Source organism: Canis lupus, chromosome 31, assembly GCF_003254725.2.
Source record: "Canis lupus dingo isolate Sandy chromosome 31, ASM325472v2, whole genome shotgun sequence".
Classification (NCBI taxonomy): Eukaryota; Metazoa; Chordata; class Mammalia; order Carnivora; family Canidae; genus Canis; species Canis lupus.
In genome coordinates this window covers 19,056,105-19,069,656 of record NC_064273.1, presented here as the reverse complement: position 1 = coordinate 19,069,656, position 13,552 = coordinate 19,056,105, and the positions used below count along the sequence as shown (strand labels likewise).

The following is a 13,552-nucleotide window of genomic DNA, read 5'->3' as shown; positions in this document are numbered from 1 at the left end:
ATCGTGGAGCATTTGTGTTACACTTATTATAGGTTAAAATTGTGTTCCCAAATAGATGATTATTTTCCTTCTTTAATGGGTGCAAACTGTGTAGGTCAGGCTGTCAGGTCAAATCTTCACTGTAGGAAATAACAAATTTTAAATCTTTCAAAAGGCATTCCTTTTTATTCTCTGTAATTAGGCAATTAATTCTATTGGGGTTTATAGCACACGCAGTGCAGAAAAGAGAAGTAAAGAAAAGTTGTAAAATCAAATATTAAAATTTTACTTTGAAGGTCAATAAACCATATGACTTACCTCAGAAGTATTTAACTGCAAATAAAGAACTCAGGGAACAAATAAGCCAAGCAATTCAAATTATACAATTAGCTACTTTAATTATTAGGTAAAAAGTTTTCTCCTAAAAAGCTCACTAGTGTGTTCACACAAATAAATTTGAACTACTTTGTAAATACTCTGTGCTGTATCTTATTTACCTTTTCTTATTTTCAGATACATATGTGATAACAGGATTTGAATTCTCAAAATTCTCTTGCATTCTCACCATGCAAAATAAAGGGACAGAATAATAGAGGATTTTTTTCTGTCATGTATGACGTTGAAGTATGTTTTGAAAGATATGAACAAAAACATTAACTTTTAGACATCAGGATCTAAATCTAACTTCATTTAACTGCTAAAATATTAACAATGTTTATTGAATAATATATTTGAGATTTCTGTGCAAATTAGTTGGTAAAGTAAAATGTGACAATTAATTTGTTCTTAGTATATAATGATAGGGGTAAGATTAAAATTTTCCTACTAATAGTTTAATGATAAAATGATTTTCAAAAGAACAAAAATGCAGCCACCATACCCAGTATGTTCTTAGCACAAATATTAATCTTTGAGATATTCAATCACTTGGATTGAATATTGTATTAATAATTATGTGTGAATTATATCAGATTCTCTATTATGAATACATAAACTATGGCATGAAGTGTTAAATATACACTCCTAAATATGGATTTAGAACAGACTTACAATTAATTAGAAAGTAATTATTATTAGAAAATCATACTAGTTCTATATATTGTGACAGGTGCTGCTAACCCAATATATGGTAACCCCATATTCTAAACTTACATAAGTTTTCAGTGGGCCCACAGGGAATCTAGCTCAAGCAACTTTCCTGTTTCCCAGGAGATATTGCCATAGGTCTAGATTGTGATCTCACGTGTATCAGAGTAGAAGCAATGTGCAAGCCCAAATGAAGGCCCTGAGTGGATGAAGAGTACAATTCCCTTTAGAGCTTGCAATGCGGTAATAAAGGTGAGAGAAAGGGTGATAATCATTGGGACGATCTGTTGAGCATGGTGGAGGAACAAGAGAGAGAAATCATGGTTGCATGATCTTGGGCAGTTCTCTTTTCAATGTTGGACAAGCCTCCTGGACACATACCTAAGAGAGAAAAAACTATTTGTACAAGCCATTGTATATTTTAGTATTTTTTAAAAGATTTTATTGATTTATTTATTCATTCATGAGAGACACACAGAGAGAGAGAAGCAGAGACACGGGCAGAAGGAGAAGCAGACTCCATGCAGGGAGCCTGATGTAGGTAGGACTTGATCCGGGGACTCCAGGATCACGCCTTGGGCAGAAGGCGGCGCCAAACCGCTGAGCCACCTGGGCTGCCCTATTTTAGTATTTTTTTTTTATAACTCATCTTATAAACTGATGCATCTTTATTTTTTCTTCTGTCACACCTGAGCAATATAATTATTTCAAATTAATAATAGTGACTCATAGTATCATTTTTTTACCTCAAATGCAGAAAACAAGGTAGAATCCATCAAAACTCTAATGAATCTGCTTTTTGTGCTACTGTAATCTGTATGTTTTCAATTTGTTTAAAGTTCGTATAAAGACAGAATTGATTTTCTATATTGACCTTGTATTCTACAACCTTGATAAATTCACTTATTAGTTCCAGTAGTTTTTCATAAATTTCGTTTTATTCTTTTATACAAGACTAACATTTTTTAAAATGAATTATGTTTCAAAATATAAAACTTACAGTTGAGGATACAGGAAAATTGTATTTGGAAAAGAAAAAAATAAACTCCAATGACTCTTCAACTTTGTTATATGGTTATACATATTTAAAGAATAACAATAAAATTTTAACATTTATAATTAATACTGTAATTGGAAAATGATTTCACCAGCAATGATTTTAAAATTAATAAACAATAAATGGGATCCCTGGGTGGCGAAGCGGTTTGGCGCCTGCCTTTGGCCCAGGGCGCGATCCTGGAGACCCAGGATTGAATCCCACATCGGGCTCCCGGTGCATGGAGCCTGCTTCTCCCTCTGCTTATGTCTCTGCCTCTCTCTCTCTCTCTCTCTGTGACTATCATAAATAAATAAAAATTAAAAAAAAATAAACAATAAATGGAGTCATATAAAATTTAAGTTTTAAAAACAATAAAATCAAATGCAATTAAAATAATAAGGTCTTGGCCAAAGAAGAGAAAAAAAAAAGACATAATGAAGAATGAAGATATCTGAATATATATCGATATTTAAATATTTAAATACTGTAATTTGAATCAATAAATGAAATTGGCACAACTAATTCTATATTTTGAGGAAAGTGAAATTGGACCTCCAATGTTATATATGGAGCATCAGAAAATGACCAAGAAGTATTGTTTCTAATAAAAATAAAATGTATACATCTAATATGAAAGAGAATATTTCTACAGCAAAACAAGGAGAATATGGATGTTAAAATCACAAAAGAAAAACCTATCTTTTCAACTTTCCTAATTAATTGAAGGAATACACCTTGGGAAGATTAACCTATTTTTTTCAATTTTATACTCTAATATGTATATCCATATTCCTAAACAAAGTTACATTTTACTTAACTAGATAGGATTATTTTATTTATCATTTTTAAAATATTTTATTTATTTATTCATGAGAGACAGAGAGAGAGAGCCACAGACACAGGCAGAGGAAGAAGCAGGCTCCATGCAAGGAGTCCGATGTGGGACTCCATCCTGGGACCCCAGGATCACGCCCTGGGCTGAAGGCCGCGCTTAACTGCTGAGCCACTGAGGCTGCCCAAGATAGGATTATTTTAAAACAAGATATCATTGCCTTTATATAATTCATTATTTGGTTCTTCATTCATCAGTATCTATTCATAATTTAATTTTTGCGAATCTTATAGGCTTTACTCTATGTGAAAAAGAATGTAACTACTCAATTAGTGATAGTTGTCATAAATGAGGTAAAGATTAAAGGCTGTATGTATTTTAATTAAGATAATTTAACTACTGGGATATACTTGTATGTATATTATAGAAATATATTATAAAATTATAATTTATAAATTATAAATATAGAAATATAATAGCTATTCTCTTGGTTAGACTTTAAGATATCTTTGAAATCTGACCATTCAATAGTATGATAACTGCTACCATCTTGATCCAATTAACCTTATTTTTCACCTGAATTATTACAATAACTGCCTTATTTGCTACATCTGAATTGATCTTGTGTCTCCATCAGCCTTGACCAATACTTTTCTATTTCAGGGACTTTTTTTCTGAAGATTTCCTATGTCTGGAATTATCTGGCTTTTATATCTAAGTCTTGTGTGATCACTTCTTTTAAGTCTGTGGTATTTACATTTTACATTTCGAATTCCCTTTCCCTTTATCACTCTTTACAAAAGGCAAACACCTCCTTGCTCTGCAGTGCTTACAGGTCTTACCCTGCTTTATTTTCTCCCTAGTTTTTCTCAAAATATATTTATTAGTATATTTTTAATTATCTTTTTTCCCCATGCTCATACTAATGAAACAGTCTATGTTTTCATCATTGGTGTGTGTTTCTGCACTTATAATAGGTAATAAAATTGTCACTGAACATTTAATGAATAAATGAAAGAAAAATGGAAGGAGAAAGGAGAAAGGAAATTAAGACATGAGAGTAAAAGGAAAAAGAAACAAAGGGAATGAAAGAAGAAAGAAAAGTAGTAAATATTAACTTTGGGATTCAAGAAGATAAGTGTATTTGAAGAGAGAAGGGTTAAACATGGAATATAAATAATACCAAGTAATCCAAACTCGCAGAAGTACAGGGAACAGAAATATCTAAAAGTGGTGTGGTGGGATCCCTGGGTGGCTCAGCAGTTTAGCGTCTGCCTTCAGCCCAGGGCATGATCCTGGGGACCGGGGAGTCCCACATCAGGCTCCCTGCATGGAGCCTGCTTCTCCCTCTGCCTGTGTCTCTGCCTCCCGGTTTCTCTCTCTGTCTCTCATGAATAAATAAATCTTTAAAAAAATAAATAAATAAAAGTGTTGTGTTGGGACCACAAGTTGGGCACAATATAGCTTTATGTTATTCTGATAATTTCACTGCCGTTTGGTTTGCTGCTTGGTTGGTTTTGCTTATTGGTGATGGTGGTTAGTACTTATGAGTATGAAATTAAATGTCATAACATGTAGATTTTGCAACATACATAGATCTGTTTGCTGAAGAACGAAGTGATCGAATATAGTCACCAAAGGAGAAATGCAGGCAGAAAAGTCAAAATAACAAAGTAAAATTTGATTAAGTGAATAAAAGTCAGTGCAAAAACAAAGAAAGGAATAGCTTAGAGCAAGAAAAATAAAACAGTGACTATGTAGTAAGAGGGAAAATGACGAAGGTTGATGAAGGCAAAGTCTTCATTAATCTTACACACTGATACTTCTTCAAAAATTAGGACCGACCTAAACAATAAGAAGAAATGTTCAAGTAAATGAAGAGAATTTAATCAGAGTAAAAAAGTAAAAGTTTGTAAGTAGGTAGGTTAAAACCATAGGATAAAGTATTGTATTTCAGGATTCATGATAATTTGAAAGTAAAACCATGTTAATTAAGTCATAGTAATGATTTTTTTTTTTTTTGAATGAATGTGTATTTTTAAGAAGCACCTGGGTTGCTTAGTCGGTTGAGCATCAGACTATTTCAGCTCAGGTCATTCATGATCTCAGGGTCATGGGATTAAGCACCACATCAGGCTCTGCACTCATCAAGTCTACCTGAGAGCCTCTCACTCTGCCTCTCCAACTACTCTTTCTCTCTCTCTCTCTCAAATAAATAAATTAATTTAATATTTGTATTTTAATAAAATAGAGAAACAAATGTGCTGGATTGGTGTTAATCATTTTAAGAATGGTTCTGAGGAATGATGAATAAATGGTAAACCATCAAGTAATATGTTCAAAAGTTCTAATTACAGGGACGCTTGGGTGGCTTGGTCGGTTAAGTGTCTGCCTCAGCTCAGTTCATGATCCTGGGGTCCTGGGGTTGAGCCCCGTGTTGGGCTCCATGCTCAGTGGGGAGTCTGCTTCTTCTTCTTACTCTGTCCCTCCCTGCTGTCTCCCCCACCCCCCACCAGCTCCACTCATGCACTCTCTCTCTCAAATAAATAAATAAATAAGTAATACTTACCAAAAAAAAAAAAAAAAGGCTCTACTCACATATCTATCTATATAGTTGCCACACTAGCACAAATGACAATATGGAAAACATGAAGCTTCACATGGCTACTGAGCAAATTAGAGTTAATCAATGTTTATTACTGCACTGTTAATTCATGAGAAAACTCATGAATTATTTGTTCTATAATGGCATATGGAGCAATTCTAAAGTATTTTTAAGGGAAGCCCTGATGGTTCCATAGACAATTCCTTTGAAATCTTCAGAACAGCAAACTGTATATGAAAAGGATGGGTGATTTTCACAACTGTGCAGAAGTTCCCTAGGATACATGAACTATGCTTTAGTTAGAGAATTTACCTGTCTCATAGATAATCAATTCAACAAGGACACATTCAACTTTAATAATACAGTGTTTGAGATTAATAGCAAGGTGGTAAGGCCTTTTTCTGTACTTAATGCTTCCAAAAATTAGCTGCTCTTTTGTAGTATGGAAACATCCAAGGCCTTCAGGCTTTTCTCAGTTGGGATTGTAGGGAAAAAAAAACAAAAACAAAAAACAAAAACCTGGGTTCCAGCTTTTTGCCATTTAACATGTTCTGATGGATGTTGTCTCTGACATCTTAGAAATTCTTAGGTTTTTTTTTTAAAGATTATTTATTTGAGAGTGAGAGAAAACACACATGGGGTGGAGGGGTGGAGGGAGAGAGTTTTCAGATAGATGCCCCACTGAGGGCAGAGCCTGATCCAGGGTTTTATCTCACAATGCCTGAGATCATGACCTGAGCTGAAACCAGGTGCCAGTAGTTTATATGACTAAGCTACTTAGGTGCCCTGAAATTCTTAGTTTTGCCACTAAATCAGTTAAATTACATTTAAAAAAATTGTTTTATTTTCCTTAATTTTGACTTTTTGAATTACTACTTTCTTCCACTAACTCATTTTTAAAAATGATTCTATCTAGACCTTTCTAGTAATCTTAAATTATTACTTTTATCATCTGGAATGAATATGTTCACTAGTTTTCAATAAACATGAGCAACAAAAAATATAAAATAGTTGGAGGAGAAATTTGGGTTAGCCAATAAAAAGAGATGGCCTTGATTTTATTTTCAGTTAAATATATGTGGTGATATAAAGACTGGGAATGAAAAGAAAGTAAGCAGGTTAACAGACTGTCAGAGTAAGGAGGATTATGGAGTTCTGGAGAAAATAAACATCAAAGAAGTGGCATCAAACAGTGAACATTCTACTAAATTCAAGGCCTATGATATTCTAGAAGACACAGCAATGCAATCCAGTAAACTGGGGGAAACTAGATAGAACCTTGAACAAGAATGACAGAAACTCAAGGGTGATCACATCTGAGTGATGCTGACTATAGGTGACACTATAGTGACTGAGAATAGGTGCTTCCATATACGTATAAGGCACAGAAATAGACAGAAGTAGAAGAAGTAGACAGACAAAATATTTTTGAGGGACACATTCATATCTTTACATTTCCCATCATACAAAAAGTCTACATTCTTTTTTTACTGGAGTTCAAAAAGTATACATTCTTAATATTCAAATATTGGTCACATAATCAATGGTTTTATATTTTTTAGAGTTTTAAAATTTATTTTTTGTGATAGAGAGAAAAAGAGAGAGAGAATGAGCAGGGGAAGGAGCAGAGGGACAAATAGACTCTCCGCTGAGTGGGCACCCTGATACAGGGGGACTCTATCCCAGGACTCTGGGATCATGATGTGGGCAGAAGGTGGATGCTTAACCGACTGAGTCACCTAGGTGCCCTGCTTTTGTATTGTGTTAAGTGAAATCCACTTAAGAATAAGACACCCATTGGAATTAATATCATATTTCTGGTTCTAAAAAACTAAAAGCTCAAAATAACAAATCTGGAGTTGCTATAAAAGTAGCTAATTCCTAAATCTCTTCCTGTGTGTGTGTGTGTGTGTGTGTGTGTATGTCTGTCTGTCTGATTTCCCTTTATTTAGTAAACAGGAGATGGCAGTAGCTCACCGTTATTTAAAGCATAAGGTATTTTACTTTATCTGGCATTGACATCTCAAAATGTGTCCCATACACATGCACAATGCCCTCTATTATATTGCAATTTAGAGTAGAACATTATAGATTTAGCTTGACAAAGGCATTAGAAAGAAGAACAAAGGTCTCACTCACCTTATATGAGATATTGTGAAATAAAGCCATGTTTTGATAATAAATAATTTAAAATTTTAGGAGGTAATAAAGTAATAAAAACTATGCTGGCACTTTTAGGATGGTTGTGTTCTTTATGCACTGGATGTATCTAGAAGTTTGATGAAGAAAACTTTTAGTTATTTACTGCCAATGGAAGATATTTGACAGACAGTGATTTAAAAATATATAAATAGTTAAATTTTAGGATACTGGTTAACAATTGGCAAGGAAGGAAAAGTTAACTGAAAGAAAATGTGAACAGCTTTGCCAACCAACTTGCTATTTTAGTCCGTGTGAGTTAATGGGTATTCATAGCTGTGGCACACATTGTCGACAGTCTCTCAAAATAATTTGTCCTTGCTTTTTCCTGCTCCCAGGGTCTCCTTCTCTAGAAATGAACAATGCTACTACCTCAAACCATTGTCCTCTTTTTCACTAGAATAAGAATCACCTTTGGGGAGCAGGAGGGTGAGAGACCTCTGAGATTTTAGCTCATTTCCTGATAAAAGAGAAGTCATATGTGAAGAAGATAGCCTTCTTTTCCTGTGTTTTATCAACACTGAGCGAAAACATATTTTTGGAGCTTCCATGCTATGTAATGTACATGAGAGAAATGGAGACCCCACAATTTACAAGAAAGCTGGTTCAGATAGTATATGTTTTTATAGTTGCTGAAAGCCCCAGCTAAATGTTTTGCAGGCCTACTGCAAAATAAAAAATAAGAGTAATAAATAAAAATTTCAGACACTTTCCTCATAAAATAGGAAAAAATGTTGTTATATGTAATAAAATTTAAGCTTTTCCCTTCTGTCCGCGGTTCCTTCTTAAACTGTATGTATTTTAACTCCTCATTTGCATACTCCATTGCCCCAAGGGAAGGGACTTCATCTTCAAAATACACAAATCTAAGAAAGAACTATTAAGAATCCAAGATGGTGACGGCATAGCATAAACCCAGCACCCTTCTGAGTATGATGCTTTAGGTGACTGTGTAGGTCCCAAACCCATAAAACCAGCCCTGCTGCTGAACTTTATCTTGAAATTATACATAGGAAAAAAAATAACCAGTTTTGTTTAAGCCACTTATGATTCATCTACTGGATATTCTTCATTTCCCTGCCAGATTCAATCCTCCACAACTTCTACTTTGTCCAGACTTGCATGTGCCCAGATAGGTAATGATGTATGCACTCAATCACCCACAAGCTCTTGTCTTCGTCTCCTCAGTGGGTTTGATTAGAGAGAGTTATTAACAGCAGACTACAAGGTGTGAAGAGAAAAAAGTTCAGGATCTTTTATCCTCCTCTTTTATCACAAGATAATGTTCTGGTAATGGCTATATTTCTCTGCTGAAGACCACAGCTTCACATGGCTAGTTCCTATATCCTTGGCTCTAGATGCCAGAGATAACTTCTTCAGACCTCTCTGTGGCTGTATTTCTGGATGCCTCACAATCCCTTTTCTGTCCTGTTCAACCTTTCCACACATCAATAAGTGATTTTTTATTAACTCTTTCTAATCTTTGTTCCATCCCTTTACTTTTAGAATCCTTAGTGTTATAGTTGGTGATACCATGCTCTTCATGGAACCAAAACCAGCTGAACTCCTCTAGTAATATTACCCAGACTCTGCCAATGACTTCCAACCCAAGGAACACTCATTGTCAAACACAGCGATGCTGAAACAAAGTTGAGTGTAGTACTTTCATTGCAAGAGAAAACCTCCACTCCAGATAATTATGGGAGAGGGAGGTCTCACTAAAATGATGTTAGAAAAAATTACTATAGAATTTGGGCTGGGGTGTCTGGCTGGAAAGTATGACACTTGATTCCAGGGTCATGAGATTGAGCCCCATATTGGGTATAGAGATTGCTTAAATAAATAAAACTTTTTAGAAAAAGGAATCTGGGGCTGGTGTTAGGTGATTTTGTGGCTGGTTCAGTGGAAGCAAGGTTTGCTTGGATATGTGTGATCAGGAGATTGGGGTTAGGATAGGATTGTGTGTCTTAATCTATTTAAAGCCATTTAAGCAAGAAAAAAATGGAATTGAGGTTTTCATTGGACAGTTGTAGTAGTTGTCTGAGAGAGGTAAATGTTTGTTATCTTACGTGTTTGAACAGTGACTTAGCTTTGGTCTTACTTCATCATGGTGCACACTGTGAATTTGTCTTATGGTGGTGTTCTGTGAGATTGTCTATATTCAGTAAGAGGACACCAAAGGCTTGCTGTGAGTGGCAGTTACCTCCTAACAACATCAAGGTCTATGGCTTAACATCAGATGAGTTGATAGGTATCAGGAGTTGATTTTTTTTTTTTACCCCTTACTTGTTTAACCACATCCTATTTATACTTTTGTGTATAATTCAAGCAATGCCAACTCTCTTAGGACATTTAAAATTATTATTCTTTTTCCCTAGGCACCTATCCACTCTTGCCCTCATAACTACTTATAACCCCAAATAACTTAAAAAATTAGTTTTTGTGTACTTTATTAACTTTAACTCTTTTTTTTCTTGAGGAATAATTGATATACAATGTTGTATTAGTTTTACACAACTTAGTGAGCAGATGTTTATTTATACTACAAAATGGTCACTACAATAAATCTAGTTACCACACAAAGTTGTCACAATATTATTGACTATATGTCCTATACTGTATACTATTTCCACATATCATAACTAGAAAATTATACCTCTTAATCCCCTCACTTATATTGTCCAACCTTCCCATCCTTCTCCCCTCTGGCACCCACTGGTTTGTTCTCTGAATCTATAAGTTTATTTGTTTTGTTTGTTAGTACTATCTTTAATATTCAACATATAAGTGAAGTCATACAATATTTTTCTTACTCTAGTCTGACTTATTTCATTTAGCATAATGTTCTCTAGGTCCATCCATGTGATCACAAATGCAAGACTTCATTACTTTTTATGGCTGAGTAATGTTTCATTGTATGCTTATGTGTATGTGTGTGTATATACACACACATATATATATGTGTGTCTATACACATATACACCTATAATTTTTGTAATTATTCTTTTTTAGATTTTATTTATTTATTTAAGAGAGAGAGAGAGATCGAGCACAAGAGAACAAGCATAAGCTTGGGAAAAGGCAGGGTACCCACTTATCAGGGAGCCCAACATGGGGCTCGATCTCCAGACTCCAGGATCATGACCTGAGCTGAAGGTGGACACTTAACTGACTGAACCACTCATGCACCCTACCACATACTTATCTATTGATGGGCATTTATGTTATTTCCATATCTTGGTTATTGTAAATGATGCTGAGATGAACATTAGAGATTCTTGTGTCTATTTGAATTAGTGTTTTCATTTTCTTCTGATAAATACCCACAATTGAATTTGAAATACCCACATTGAATTTCATTTTCTTCTGGTAAATACCCACACTGAATTGCTAGATTGTATGGTAGTTCTGTTTTATTTCTTTCTTTCTTTCTTTATTTTTTACGAAACCCCATACTGCCATACCAATTTGCATTCCTACCAACATGCATAAGGAATCTCTTTTCTCCATATCCTTAATGACACTTGCTATTTCTTATCTTTTTGATACTAGTCATTCTGACTGGTGAGAGGTGACACCTCACTGTGGTTTTCATTTGCATTTCCCTGATGGTTAGTGATGTTGATTGAGCATCTTCTAATGTGCCTCTTAGCTAGCATTATGTCTTCTTTGGAAAATGTCTATTCAGTGTCTTTGTCCATTTAATTTTTTTTTGATATTGAATTGTATAAGTTCTTTATATATTTTGGGTATTGCCCCTTGTTGAATATATAATTTGTGACAATCTTCTCTCATTCGGCAGGTTGCCTTTTTATTTTGTTAATGGTTTCCTTCACTGTACAAAATCTTTGTAGTTTGATGTTGTCTCATTTGTTTATTTTACTTTGGCTGTCCTTGCCTAAGGAGAAGTTCCAAAAGAACACCAGAAGATAAATGTCAAAGAGCTTACCGCCTATATTTTCTTCTAGGAGTTTTGTGGTTTCCAGTATTACATTTTGAATTTATTTGTGTATTTAGTATAAGAAAGTGGTCCAGTTTCATTCTTTTGCATGTAGCTATTCAGTTTTCCCAGAACCACTTATTTAAAAACTGCCTTTTCCCCATTGTATATTCTTGCCTCCTTTGTCATAGATTGATTGACCATACAAATGTGGGTTTATGTCTGGGTTCTATTCTGTTTCTTTGATCCGTGTGTCTGTTTTTATGCCAGTATCATACAGTTTTTATTATTAGCTTTGTAGTATAGTTTGAAATCAGGAAGTGTGAAACTTCCAAGCTTTATTCTTCTTTCTCAAGATTGCTTTGGCCATTTGGGGTCTTTTGTGATTCCTTACAAGTTTTGGGATTATATATTCTAGTTCTATAGAAAGTGCCATTGGTATTTTGATAGAGATTAAATTGAATCTGTAGATTGCTTTGGTAATATGAATATTTTAATAATATTAATTTTTCCAATCTAAGAACATGATATATTTTTCCATTTGTTAGTTTCTGTCATCTTCAATTTCTGTCATGAATTTATCATCTTCAGAGTATAGGTCTTTCACCTTGTTTAAACTTATTACTAGTTTATCCTTTTTGATGTAGATGTAAATGGGATTAAAAAAATCCTTTTTCTGATTGTTTATTATTAGTATATAGAAAATGCAACAGATTTTTGTATATTGATTCATGTCCTGCAACTATACTGATTTCATTTATTAGTTTTTTTTTCATTTAATTTTTGTTTTTTTTAAAGATTTATATTTTTCTTTTGAGAGAGAGAGAGCACAAGCAAAGGAAAAGGGAGAAGCAGACTCCCTACTGAGCAGGGAGCCAGATGCAGGGATGCAGGCTCCATCCCAGGTCCCCAGGATCATGACTTGAGCCTAAGGTAGCTGCCTGACTGAGCAACCCAGGTGCCCGTAATTTATTACTTCTAATAGTTGTTGTTATTGTTGCTGTTTTGTGGAAGCTTTAGGGTTTACTATAAATAGTATCATGTCATCTGCAAAAAGTGACAAGTTTACTTCTTCTTTTCTAATTTGGTTGCTTTTTATACCTTTTGTTACCTAACTTCTATGGCTAAGACTTATAATATTTGTTGAATTAAAGTGGTGACATCAGGCATTCTTGTCTTGTTCCTAATCTTGAAGGACAAGTTTTCAGCTTTTCACCAGTGACAGTGATGTCAGCTTGTCATATGTGGTTTTATTATGTCCCTCTATTATTATGTACTTTGCTGAGATTTTTTAAATCAAATGGATGGTCAATTTTTCATTCTTTTTTTGCATCTACGGAGATGATCATAATATGATATTTATCTTTTTTTTGTTCATTTGGAATATCATGTTGATTGATTTGCATATAGTGAATTATCCTTACATATCTGGAATAAATTTCACTTGTTCAAGGTAAATAATCTTTTATATGTATTATTGAATTGGATTAGTAATATTTTTTTTGGATTTGTAATATTTTGATGAGGATTTTTGCATCTACGTATATTATTGATATTGGCTTGTAATTTTTTTTATTATCTTTGTCTGGTTTTTAGTATCAAGGTAATGCTGGCCTTACAGAGTGAGTTTGGAAGCAATTCTTCCTCTTCAGTCTTCTGAAATACTTGGACATTGATAGGTATCAACTGTTCTTCAAATGTTTGGTAGAATTCACTTGTGAAGCCATCTGGTCCCAGACTTTTGTTTGTTGGGAGTTTTGTTGAATAATGATTCAATTTCATTACTAATAGTCTGTTTTAATTTTCTATTTCTTTCCGTTTCAATCTTAGAAGATTGTAATTTATTTTAATAAGTGCCTTTTAAGCAAATGA

The 13,552-nt window shown here is 34.0% G+C and overlaps 1 long non-coding RNA gene across 1 annotated transcript in view; it reads left to right on the top strand.

Annotated features, from left to right (window-relative positions):
- The first annotated feature begins 1,216 nt into the window (after positions 1-1,216).
- The window catches only part of LOC112661889 (uncharacterized), an 81,116-nt gene continuing 68,780 nt past the window's right edge, over positions 1,217-13,552 (top strand). The window contains exon 1 of the long non-coding RNA XR_003138069.3: positions 1,217-1,317. This is a non-coding gene — a long non-coding RNA (uncharacterized LOC112661889). The remainder of the gene's footprint in view (positions 1,318-13,552) is intronic.